At 42.1% G+C, this 13,523-nt stretch overlaps 1 protein-coding gene across 8 annotated transcripts in view; it reads right to left on the bottom strand.

Moving 5' to 3' along the window:
* MTCL1 (microtubule crosslinking factor 1) overlaps window positions 1-13,523 on the bottom strand; it is a 102,035-nt gene that overhangs the window by 51,758 nt on the left and 36,754 nt on the right. Inside the window, exons 1-2 of one of the 8 annotated variants that reach the window (XM_072152218.1) lie at window positions 4,279-4,360; window positions 3,062-3,207 (exon numbers count right to left, since the gene is read on the bottom strand). The exons of 6 other annotated variants lie outside the window; for them this stretch is intronic. The gene's annotated coding sequence lies outside the window, so the exon portion shown is untranslated. Of the gene's footprint in view, window positions 1-3,061; window positions 3,338-4,278; window positions 4,361-13,523 lie in introns of those variants that run through there. One more of the 8 variants, XM_072152217.1, reaches the window with a different exon arrangement.

The following is a 13,523-nucleotide window of genomic DNA, read 5'->3' as shown; positions in this document are numbered from 1 at the left end:
TGCAGCCAAGACTCATCTCTGCAGGTTTATAAAACAGACCTGGTTGGCATCATCCTATATACATATATTTAAATACCCCTTACAACACAACTGACCACACTGTGCCCCCACATATATCATATATACCCCTCACACTACAACTGACCACACTGTGCCCCCACATATATATCATATATACTCCTCACACCACAACTGACCACACTGTGCCCCCACATATTTCATATATACCCCTCACACCATAAATGACCACACTGTGCCCCCACATATATCATATATACCCCTCACACTACAACTGACCACACTATACCCCCACATATATATCATACATACCCCTCACACTACAACTGACCACACTGTGCCCCCACATATATATCATACATACCCCTCACACTACAACTGACCACACTATACCCCCACATATATATCATATATACCCCTCACACTACAACTGACCACACTGTGCCCCCACATATATATCATACATACCCCTCACAATACAACTCACCACACTGTGCCCCCACATATTTCATATATACCCCTCACACTACAACTGACCACACTGTGCCCCCACATATATATCATACATACCCCTCACACTACAACTGACCCCACTGTGCCCCCACATATATATCATACATACCCCTCACACTACAACTGACCACACTGTGCCCCCACATATATATCATACATACCCCTCACACTACAACTGACCACACTGTGCCCCCACATATTTCATATATACCCCTCACACTACAACTGACCACACTGAGCCTCCCATATATCATATATACCCCTCACACTACAACTGACCACACTGTGCCCCCACATATATATCATACATACCCCTCACACTACAACTGACCACACTGTGCCCCCACATATTTCATATATACCCCTCACACTACAACTGACCACACTATACCCCCACATATATATCATATATACCCCTCACACTACAACTGACCACACTGAGCCCCCAATATATCATATATACCCCTCACACTACAACTGACCACACTGTGCCCCCACATATATATCATACATACCCCTCACACTACAACTGACGACACTGTGCCCCCACATATTTCATATATACCCCTCACACTACAACTGACCACACTATACCCCCACATATATATCATATATACCCCTCACACTACAACTGACCACACTATACTTCCACATATATCATATATACCCCTCACACTACAACTGACCACACTGTGCCCCCACATATATATCATACATACCCCTCACACTACAACTGACCACACTGTGCCCCCACATATTTCATATATACCCCTCACACCATAATGACCACATTGAGCCCCCCATATATCATGTAGTGTGAGGGGTATATCACCACTGCATCATGACTGAATAATACCACCAGACCGCTACCATCACCACTGCATCATGTCTGAATAATACCGCCACACCACTACCATTACCACTGCATCATGACTGAATAACACCACCACACCACTACCATTACCGCTGCGGTATGACTGAATAATACCACCACACCGCTACCATCACCACTGCATCATGTCTGAATAATACCGCCACACCACTACCATTACCACTGCATCATGACTGAATAACACCACCACACCACTACCATTACCACTGCATCATGTCTGAATAATACCGCCACACCACTACCATTACCACTGCATCATGACTGAATAATACCACCACACCGCTACCATTACCACTGCATCATGTCTGATTAATACCACCACACCGCTACCATTACCACTGCATCATGACTGAATAATACTACCACACCACTACCACTGCATCATGTCTGAATAATACCGCCACACCACTACCATTACCACTGCATCATGACTGAATAATACCACCACACCGCTACCATTACCACTGCATCATGTCTGAATAATACCGCCACACCACTACCATTACCACTGCATCATGACTGAATAATACCTCCACACCACTACCATCACCACTGCATCATGTCTGAATAATACCGCCACACCACTACCATTACCACTGCATCATGACTGAATAATACCACCACACCGCTACCATTACCACTGCATCATGTCTGATTAATACCACCACACCGCTACCATTACCACTGCATCATGACTGAATAATACTACCACACCACTACCATTACCACTGCATCATGTCTGAATAATACTACCACACCACTACCATTACCACTGCATCATGTCTGAATAATATGACCACACCACTACCATTACCACTGCATCATGTCTGAATAATACCACCACACCACTACCATTACCACTGCATCATGACTGAATAATATCACCACTACCATTACCACTGCATCATGACTGAATAATACCACCACACCACTACCATTACCGCTGCATCATGTCTGAATAATACCACCACACCACTACCATTACCACTGCATCATGTCTGAATAATACCACCACACCACTACCATCACCCCTGCATCATGACTGAATAATACCACCACACCGCTACCATCACCACTGCATCATATCTTAATAATACCACCACACCACTACCATTACCACTGCATCATGTCTGAATAATACCACCACACCACTACCATCACCACTGCATCATATCTTAATAATACCACCACTACCATTACCACTGCATCATGTCTGAATAATACCACCACACCACTACCATTACCGCTGCATCATGTCTGAATAATACCACCACACCGCTACCATTACCCCTGCATCATGACTGAATAATACCCTCACACCACTACCATTACCGCTGCGGTATGACTGAATAATACCACCACACCACTACCATTACCACTGCATCATGACTGAATAATACCACCACACCACTACCATCACCGCTGCGGTATGACTGAATAATACCACCAGACCGCTACCATTACTACTGTGGTATGACTGAATAATACCACCAGACCGCTACCATCACCACTGCAAAATAATACCACCTAACACATACTCAATAAAAAAACCAGTACCAAAAAATGTATTCAAATTAAAAATGAAATGCTCTGCAGATAAACAAAAATATTTTAATATAATTATATCTGATTACTCACTGTTTACTGTCTTCTTCATTACAACCTCATTACAGCCTCTATAGCGCCCCCTGTAGACTGGGATCTCTTCCTCATCCGGTGTAACTCCTCCAGCTGTGATGAATTCGCCCCTAGATGTCTTCAGCTCTTGGCAGCACATCTGTGCCCTTAAAGATACCTCAATTACTGACAATATCATGGCACCTGGATATATATAGACAACACCTGCTTACTAAAGCTATATATGGCACCCCCATTTATGAATGAACAGTACCCCTGCTATAGGCCACTCACTGTAAACTGCCATTTACGGTCATTTATATAAAGCTGCCCCTGCTATACAGCAACCGCCACTTAACAACTAAACCCAAAACATATAAATGACACCTCCTCCCCTATACAGTGGCTCCTCTATATATAAAAATTACACCCCCCCTCGTCCCCTATACAGTGGCTTCCCTATATATAAAAATTACACCCCCTCGTCCCCTATACAATGGCTTCCCTATTTATAAATTACACCCCCTCGTCCCCTATACAGTGGCTTCCCTATTTATAAATTACCCCTCCTGTCTCCTATACAGTTCCTTCTCTCATATATATATATATATATATATATATATATATATATATATATATATATATACACTTCAGGAAAATGAGAACGGCACACCAAGAAAAAGAGCGATGGTGGGTGCAGGCACACTAGGATCGGGCCACGGATCCTCCAATGATAGATTCCAAGAAATTAGGCAGCACTCCGGTTGTAATGTGCAAAAGAGTGGTTTTCTTTATTCCATGCTTTTTAAAGATACAGCAACGTTTCGACTCACTATGAGTCTTTCTCAAGCCTTGAGAAAGACTCATAGTGAGTCGAAACGTTGCTGTATCTTTAAAAAGCATGGAATAAAGAAAACCACTCTTTTGCACATTACAACCGGAGTGCTGCCTAATTTCTTGGAATATATATATATATATATATATATATATATATATATATATATATATATATATATATTACACCCTCTCCCGTCCCCTATACAATGGCTCCTCTCTATATAAATTACACCCCCCTCATCCCCTATACAGTGGCTTCCCCCCTCTGTCTCCTATACAGTGCCTCCTCCATATATAAATACCCCCCTCCACTATACATTTGCCCCTTAATATATATAAATTATCTTCTATCTTCCTTTCTGGGCCCCTGTAAAACAATAAAATAATAAAAGTTCACTCACCTTTCCAGACGATCCCTCGCAGCACTGACAGGATGATCTGCACCCAGGCTCTTCATCTCCTTGCAGTGTGGAGACACAGACGGCGCGATCTATGAGTCATAGATCGGCCGTCTGTGGAGGACTGAAAGTGCAGGCAGAGGTCGCTCTGCCTGCACTTCTGCCACTCTATGGTATCTGTGCCTTAAAGGCACAGTACCATATAGTGTGTGCGTGTCAGTATGGGGCTGCTAATAGCGTTTAGCAGCCCCATACTTAGCAGCTGATACCTGCGGGGGCCCCTGTAGCATGTTCTTGTGTACAGGGCCGGATCTACAGCGCCAGATGCCGGGGCCCCATAGAGGGAGGGCTGAACCCGGGGCCCGGCGCAAGTGCTCCAGGAGCGCCAATGTAGATCCGGCTCTGGTCATACCCCTGTCAATCATATACCGATTACGTCTCTAGGTAGATGATCAATATAGACATCCTGGAGAACCCAGATGAAACACTGAAACCTGTATTCACAAATATTTCAGAAAATACAAGTAATGTATTGGTTCACACACGCAGTAGAAAACATCTACATATATATTCCTTCTCCATTTAAGGAAACATCCTAGTTACATGCAGCTGCCATACAACAAAAACATCTTATTAGTCGGCTTTCTAAGTAAGATGTAGACATAACACAAGGCCATGGTATTCAATCCAGCATTATAGTCATCACAGAAGTGTCAGTATAAACATTGTGGAGCAGGCTTCAAACTCAGAAACTTCAGAGTTGTTTTTTTCAAGAACTTTTTAATGTTTCCATTTAAGGAGACGAGTAAAACATAGAACAAACTTCCCAGAGATCCTGTTTACTCTCAGCTTAACTAATTTATTTGTTTATTTTTTTACAATTTCTTAAAGAGAACCCGTCATGCAAATTAATATTTTCATAAACTGCCATTAGAAAGCATTGCTTCTATCCCTTCATTGTCCCTCTACATGCCTGTAAACCTAAGAAATGAGGTCCTAAAGCTGTATGCAAATGATATGTGAGATGTCCAATGAGTCATTATCATATTCAAGCTATCCAGCTTATTCATGAGTGGGAGGCACAGCCACACCCCCAGTGCTTGACTGACAGTCTGTATAATGATGTGAGGTAGAATGGTGTAATGGCTGCTCCATGTGCTTCCTGGTGCTGGCACCCCCTGCAGCCTGTGTGTGTATAGGAGAGATGCAACAGCTACAGGCAGCCATGTTATAGCAGAACATGTCAGATTCATGTGTAGCTGATGTCTGTGTCTCTCACATGTGTATAGGAGGACAGACCATGTCAGCAGATAAAGCACATACACTAGCTATACCTTACTATACATTACACACAGACATGAGCTGGGGGAGGAGAGGGGAGGGGTAACAGGAGTGACATCACTGCCTCTGACCATGTGACCAGCCTCATTTACATAATAAAGAAAAGATGATTTTATAATGATTAATGTATGAATTTACTAGATAAAGGCTGTGATGGATCCTTGTGAGCTGCTCCAACAGGTAGAGGTGACAGAAATAGTGAGAGACCTAATTACTGGTGTCCTTTTAAAGTGCCCACCAGAAAATAGGAGATATTTAAGCAAAAAGATTCATGGATAAAAAGAATGGGATGAAACTGTCAGTACTGCTGCACAGCGAGCAGATGAGGAGTCTTTGCATCATATATCACTATGATGCAAGGACTCCTGTGCACTGCATTGCGCCAGTTTTGTGAGATCTGACCAGCACTGGTCCATTTTCATGGGCCAAACACGTTCATGCGTAGTTGGCCTATAGTGAAAATATACAAGAGGTTCCATATGATGGTATTTTTTCATCTGGGTATGGTAATATTACAGAATGGCATCACAAAGTAGGCTGTTATTCCTTTTTTTAAGCTTTTGCTTAAATGTAGCTTAGTTTGGATGTTTGGAAAAGAAGTCTGCATCACTTTACCTAAACAAAAGGATTATCTAAGACAATTGAACCTGTGTGGAGGGGCTGATAGGGGTGCAATATAAACTTCTACACCATACCATAATACTTTCAATTAATGTTAATTGTTAATCATCACGTGCAAAGATACAAGGTTCTCCTAGGATAAAGATCGGTATTGATCATAAGTTCACTCAATGACACTGTGATTATTGAATGATTATTTCGAAGAAACTGGACTCAATTAAAATCTCTACCAAAAAATGAAAATCTTTTACAGAGCTGGAAGAGAAAAACAAAATGTGTAATAAATAATAAATAACGCAATTCTCTAATCAGTTACTTCCACTCCAGCTCCACATGACCAATTTACTCCATATCCAACACGACGTGTCTGACTACTAATACCTCCCTGGGGAAAAGGATATTCTTCAGGTCAGATCCCACAAGCCCAGTGTATCTACTGATCTATATGAAAAGCACTCTGCTATAGGCAAGCCATGATTCGTGCCATTTCATACCCTCAAGTAGGGTATTAAATATTGTTTCTAGCATTCCCTGTTTTATGTAAGATTTTGCCCAATTACCTACAAAAAAAGTCCAAAGTTATATGCAAAGAGTCACTTTTGCTTGTGACGAGTCAATTTAGTAGCTGAAAGTGTGGCATCATTTTGCCCCTTCGTTGGGCCTGTAAAGCAGTGATTTTCAACCTTTTTTGAGCTGCGGCACACTTTTTATACTTAGAAAATCCTGGGGCACACCACCAACCAAAATAGCACAAAATTACACTAAAACAGTCATAAAAGGCCTCCCTTTACTAATAAAAACCTCTAGCGGCCTCCCTTTGCTAATTAAGAGACCCTAGCGGCCTACCTTTACTAATTAAGAGACCCTAGCGGCCTCCCTTTACTAATTAAGAGACCCTAGCGGCTTCCCTTTACTAATTAAGAGACCCTAGCGGCCTCCCTTTACTAATTAAGAGACCCTAGCGGCCTCCCTTTACTAATTAAGAGACCCTAGCGGCCTCCCTTTACTAATTAAGAGACCCTAGCGGCCTCCCTTTACTAATTAAGAGACCCTAGCGGCCTCCCTTTACTAATTAAGAGACCCTAGCGGCCTCCCTTTACTAATAAAAAGCCCCTAGCGGCCTCCCTTTACTAATAAAAAGCCCCTAGCGGCCTCCCTTTACTAATAAAAAGCCCCTAGCGGCCTCCCTTTACTAATAAAAAGCCCCTAGCGGCCTCCCTTTTCTAATAAAAAGGCCCTAGCGGCCTCCCTTTACTAATAAAAAGGCCCTAGCGGCCTCCCTTTACTAATAAAAAGCCCCTAGCGGCCTCCCTTTACTAATAAAAAGCCCCTAGCGGCCTCCCTTTACTAATAAAAAGCCCCTAGCGGCCTCCCTTTACTAATAAAAAGGCCCTAGCTGCCTCCCTTTACTAATAAAAAGGCCCTAGCTGCCTCCCTTTACTAATAAAAAGGCCCTAGCGGCCTCCCTTTACTAATAAAAAGCCCCTAGCGGCCTCCCTTTACTAATAAAAAGCCCCTAGCGGCCTCCCTTTACTAATAAAAAGGCCCTAGCTGCCTCCCTTTACTAATAAAAAGGCCCTAGCTGCCTCCCTTTACTAATTAAGAGCCCGTAGCGGCCTCTCTTTACTAGTTAAAAGGCCCTAGAGCCCCCCCTTTACTAAATAAAAGGCCCTAAAGGCCTCCCTTTACTAATTAAAAGGCCCTAAAGGCCTCCCTTTACTAATTAAAAGGCCCCAGAGGCCTCCCTTAACAAATAAAAAGCCCCAGCCTACCTTTACTAATAAAAAAAGACCCTAGCTGCCTTCCCTATACAAATAATAACCCTATATACTTACCCTTGATGTCTTCTTCCACGTACCTTCACTCCTAATGGCGATCTGCCCACCTTCTGTAACTCCTGCACCGCGCGCCTCTGGTCACGTGACTTACGCGACCTGACGTCAGGTCGCGTCAGTCACGTGACATGGGCCGCGCGGTGCAGGAGCTACAGAAGATGGGCGGATCGCCGACGCGGGGCTTGGAGGTAAGTATGGGCGCAGAAATACGGGGCAGTTCTACACAGGGGCAGCGTAGTTCGGGGAACTTTCCCCGCGGCACACTCAACCTTGTGTCGCGGCACACTAGTGTGCCGCGGCACACAGGTTGAAAATCACTGCTGTAAAGGACAACAATGGGTCGGAAACCATAAAACACACTGGGGCACATTTACTAAGGGTCCGAACGCCGGCCCGCATTTTCGTTGGGTTTCACGATTTTTTCCTTTTTGCCTTGAATTTCCCTGGGTTTTTTGCACATGCGATTGGATTGTGTCTCATCGGCGCCGGCTTGCATGCGACACAAATCGGGGGGAGGGGGGGTGCCTGGATGTCCGACAAACCACGGAATTTAAAAAGCAAATTGTGTCGCAAGATCAGCGCTCCCATGCATCGGGAAGAAGAACTCCGGCTGACCTCAACGGGGGAAGCAACACATGCAGGGAATTAGGCCCACGATCTTAGTGAATAGCGGCAGACCCGAATCCTCGTCAGACAACGCACGGCGGGGATCGCGACGGGATGGGTAAGTAAATGTGCCTCACTGCATTTCGTGTAGGTGTTAGGTCATAAAGCCACATTCAGGTTCCTGATCCAGGTTTGAGAATCAAACAGACTAATTCTGGTTTTGGCTTCATAAACTGCATTCAAAAGTGGAAACTCAAAGGTATTCCTTAACCCTTTCATGCACCAAATGCTATAAACATCAACTATTAATGTACGGTAATCACACTGAATACAAGCGGTTACCAGTAGTATGCATTGGTAGCATTATATAAGTCCCTGCCTTTACAGAAAACTATAATTATAGGTTGCATCTTGTTTTTATTTGAAGTGACAAACATAGCGGTAGATCGAACAATAAGCTCCTCTATGCTGAAGTCTATCAGAGAGCTACAATTATACAGAGCAGCAGGGGACAATTAACTGCAATCCTCCTTATTGATTCCAGTGCACATTAGATGTGTATGTGTCCAATAAGAGCAGGCAAACCCTTTCTAGGTTTTTACAATAATAATACAGTAATGGGGAGGTGGTTGCACATGTAGGGAACGGATTAGTGGCATTTTACTATGCATAATAACTCCTGTGTAAATATAATCTATAGCCAAGAAAATGTACTCTATTCTGAATTGAACTTCAGTTACACTTATCGTAAGTAAAACAGTATAATAATATAACAGGAGAAAGTATTGTCTACAAACCCAACTTTCAAAAAGCTTAATAGGACTAAATACATGTAACCCACACACATCACATGATAACTGATATTTTAAAAAAATATCTACCGTCAAAATCAAGCATGGATACACCAGGGAACTTACTGATTACCAGGCACTGTGTCTATTATAATCTTCTTATACTTGTTATTTATGACTTCCTTCTAAAATCAACATTTAAAATTATGCTTATGAGCCCGAAAGGTTCTGGGGTCATTACCAGATCCCCTTATTGCTTCATGTCTCTCCTCCCTCTGCCTGTGTCATCTAGCAGAAGGAAGTGCAGGGGGAGCGGAGACTTGCTCTGCCCATTTTCACAACCTGTGAAGATACAGCACTGAGGGTGCCTTCCCACATTTTCAAGCTGTTTTTGATGCCCAAACTAGGAGTGGAGTGAAAAGGAGTAGGAACAGCTTGTTTCAATAACATGTTCTCACCCATTATGACCTACACCTGCTTTTGGCTTCAAAAACTGCATCTGTGAAACTCAAGTTGGGAGCGCTCCCTGAGGGGCACCCCCCGGAGCCCTTCAGGCTGTTTTGAGAAATTATACAAGTTTGTTTTAGAAGAAAGGAGGCCATGGATAACAAATATAAGAAGATTGCCATGGTCCAAGTGGCTGGATCTATGATTAAGTGTCCCTGGTTTATCATAATGGATTTTGATGGTAGATTTCCTTTAACTGTTCAGGTGTAATACGTGAACACAGGCGGTCCCCTACTTAAGGTCACCTGACTTACATACAACCCCTAGTTAAAGACAGAACCCTCTGCCCACTGAGACCTATACTTTACTATAGTCCCAGACTGCAATAATCAGCTGTGAAGTGTCTGTAATAAAGCTTTATTGATAATCCAATTACAGCAAAAAAAAATTTTGTCACTGGAGCAAAAAATATTTTTTCTGGATCTACAGTTATTTATCTACAGATAAAATATATAGTTTTGACTTGCATACAAATTCCACTTGAGAACAAACCTATGGAATCTATCTTGTATAGGGGACTGCCTGTAGTAGTTTATTGAGTCAGTTCTACTTAAAGTTATCATGATTTCACTTTTTGTATAGAAGCAGTGCTAACAGTTTTCTTCATATGTCTGTATGTGCATGGGGTTTTTTTTAAAGTTCAATTTAAAAACAGATTGACAGGATTGACCATAAAATACATACGTCGGAATAGTTATTGTAATAATAAAACTTGTAACAATAAAAATCAATAAAAATTAAAGTTTCCACTTTGTAGTCCCATATAGTTACCCTTGTATGTTTCCTATGTTATGGCCTGTACTAAAGCTTACTGGATGCCATGGGTCCCATGGTGAGTATGGCTTTGCATGACTGACATAATATTTAATCCTATCTAGATAACCAAAGAATATATTAAACATGAATTAATCAATAGGACTATACCATTCTTCTGTTTAGCTAGGGGTAAACTGCACATATAAAGGTAAAGTGTGTATGCAGGATTTTAAATACATGTAAATTACAAAATTGTACTTTCTTATATTCTATTATTTAATTTTCTGTATGTAGGACTTGGGACTTCCTGTGACGTCTTGTGTCCTTCTTGTGAATCAGGGAGCTATGTAGTCATTACCATAGGCACTCCCCCTTCATCAGAACCCCTCTACATCAGTGGCTGGCTGATGTCATTAGCATGCCCCCGCCCAAACATTGACATGGTTGAGTGGTCATCATGGAGGGGGGTGCCTACAGTAATGAGTGCATCAATCCTTGATCCACCGCAGGATGTCCTGCTACTGCCATATCACGTGACCTGTGGCTGCTGCGGACAGAAGAGAAAATTTACCAGGGTAAGTACAATATAGGCGACCCTATTTGGGTATTGTACCTACCCTGGTAAACTTTCTTTTAATGATCATCCCCTTGGAACTGCAAGGGGTACAATGCTGCATCTGGAATTCAGTATGTCAAGTAGGGGTACAATAAGCTCATCTGAATTAGTCAAGAGTTATATTTATAAGCATATCCTGTTCTACATAGACTTCTGCGTTCAGTGCTGCCATAATTGCTAATGAACACACATGTTCCAACATGTAAAACTATATTCTTTGTTGGAAGATTTGATTCCAGAACAGGGTATAATCCACATTAAAGCGTGCAACATTTCCAGGGAGTTCTCAAGGGATCATAGAGTAGAAGCAATGTAAGTGCTCTGTGTACATTAGGAAAATTGTCCTAGGTCATGGATTTTTATGGTAACAGGAGGAATCTATTGTGTCCCCAGTGACAGCTCTCTAGCATACAGTATATCTCCCACATCACTTATCTGTTGTCCTCATCTCCACCTCCCAGTCAGTGCAGCATATTACTCCCTTCTGATCTTTGGATTAGACTGAGCCTCTCCAGGCACTTCTGTGATTATCTCTACTCATACGCATGAAGATTTTCTGGAGCAAGACTGTAGTGACCTGGCTAGACAAATCTCATCACAGCATCGACAACCCCTGGGCTCGCTGAATTACGAGCATGTCCTGTAAATAGCAGAGGGAACAGCACAACAGGGGGGGCAGAAGTGGGGGGCATATATATATAATATCTCAATAAATTTGTTCCTGTACACTGCCGGCTACATTACTGTATGTATCTATGGACATTGCAGTCCACGCAGATGTATTCCTTCTTGTATAGTGATTGTTTTTTGCATAGTGTTACAGTATTATGTGTTCTATAAGAATACACAGTATGATACATTATGAATACTGCTCTGCCCTTTTCTTTGTCCTAGTCACTGTCACACGCAGTTACTCATCGTACAGAAGAATTTATCTCTTCAGGTGAATTACAATTATCCGAAGCGAGGAGAAACCTACGAGAAATACAGCAAAGATTATAGAAGCCAAGAGAAGCAGTGATGATCACCGCAGAATGATAAGCAACAGTGTTTCTGGAGGTTGTAACTTGACCTCTATTCATCTCAAATGTCCTTAAAAACAGCAGTGCTGATAGTGTAGGAGGGTAATAGTATAGTCAGCTTTATGTCACAATATAGAATTGTCATCTTTATGTTACATCATAGGCAGTTTACAAACTATGTCAAATTCCTGATGGTTTGCAGTCTTAGTGACATCATAAGAAGTGGGATTTCAATGTGACATTTACTCGTGGTATATGACATCACTAAAAGGTAATTCATATATGACATCATAGTCAATCCACATCAGTATATAAAACAGTGGCTGCTAGTTGTGTTTATACATGTCAGCTTGTTATGTGACATTATTGGTGATTAGTTTATGTGACAACACATGTCTTTGTATGTAATATCACTGACAAAAATCTTTACTAAGAATGTAGTTTTTGATGCCCAAACCTGGAATGGAGTAAAAGTAGGAGGAGGAGCAGCACCTTTCAATTATTTGTCTCAACCCATTTTTGGCTTAAAAAACTACATCTGCAAAACTGAACGTGTGACCGCACCCTAAATCAAGCCTTTACTGATTAAGGTATTATAGGAGCTGTTCCTGTTAACCCCTGGATAGTGAGAAATAACAATAGAGCACAAGGCAGTGGAAAACTTTATATTCTACATGTTTCACTATGAACATAACGCGTATAAACAATCACACGCCACACTTATGCCTTGTGTCTGTACTTTTGTTTATAGCTTAGCAGATTGTAAAAAGGTTCAGTCATTTATTTATTTTTCCACAAATCTATATATCTGTTCAGTTCCTCCTGCTCTATAAAATGCTTCATGCAGATTTCTATGAGGACAGGTTCCCCTTAACACCATTTTACTGTATGCATGTCCCCTCCGTCATAACCTCTCTCATATAAGTGGATAGAGGGGCGTGTGGATGTCCTTGGTGCACCCCTCCAACCACTCACATGGGAGTGGTTATAGCTGAGGAGGCGGGCATACAGTAATAATTGCAGACCCCCTCCCCCTCCACACACACCATCCGGAAGCCAGCAGGACATGAGACGTCACAGTAAACACTCATGTCCTGCTGTCGAGGCTTGACTTATAATCATTTAAGTATAATCAGGCTCACAGTTATCCTGC

This window comes from Engystomops pustulosus, chromosome 5 (genome assembly GCF_040894005.1).
Source record: "Engystomops pustulosus chromosome 5, aEngPut4.maternal, whole genome shotgun sequence".
NCBI classification, from domain to species: domain Eukaryota; kingdom Metazoa; phylum Chordata; class Amphibia; order Anura; family Leptodactylidae; genus Engystomops; species Engystomops pustulosus.
Note: the sequence above shows the minus strand (reverse complement) of the source record. Positions and strands in the feature narration are given on the sequence as shown.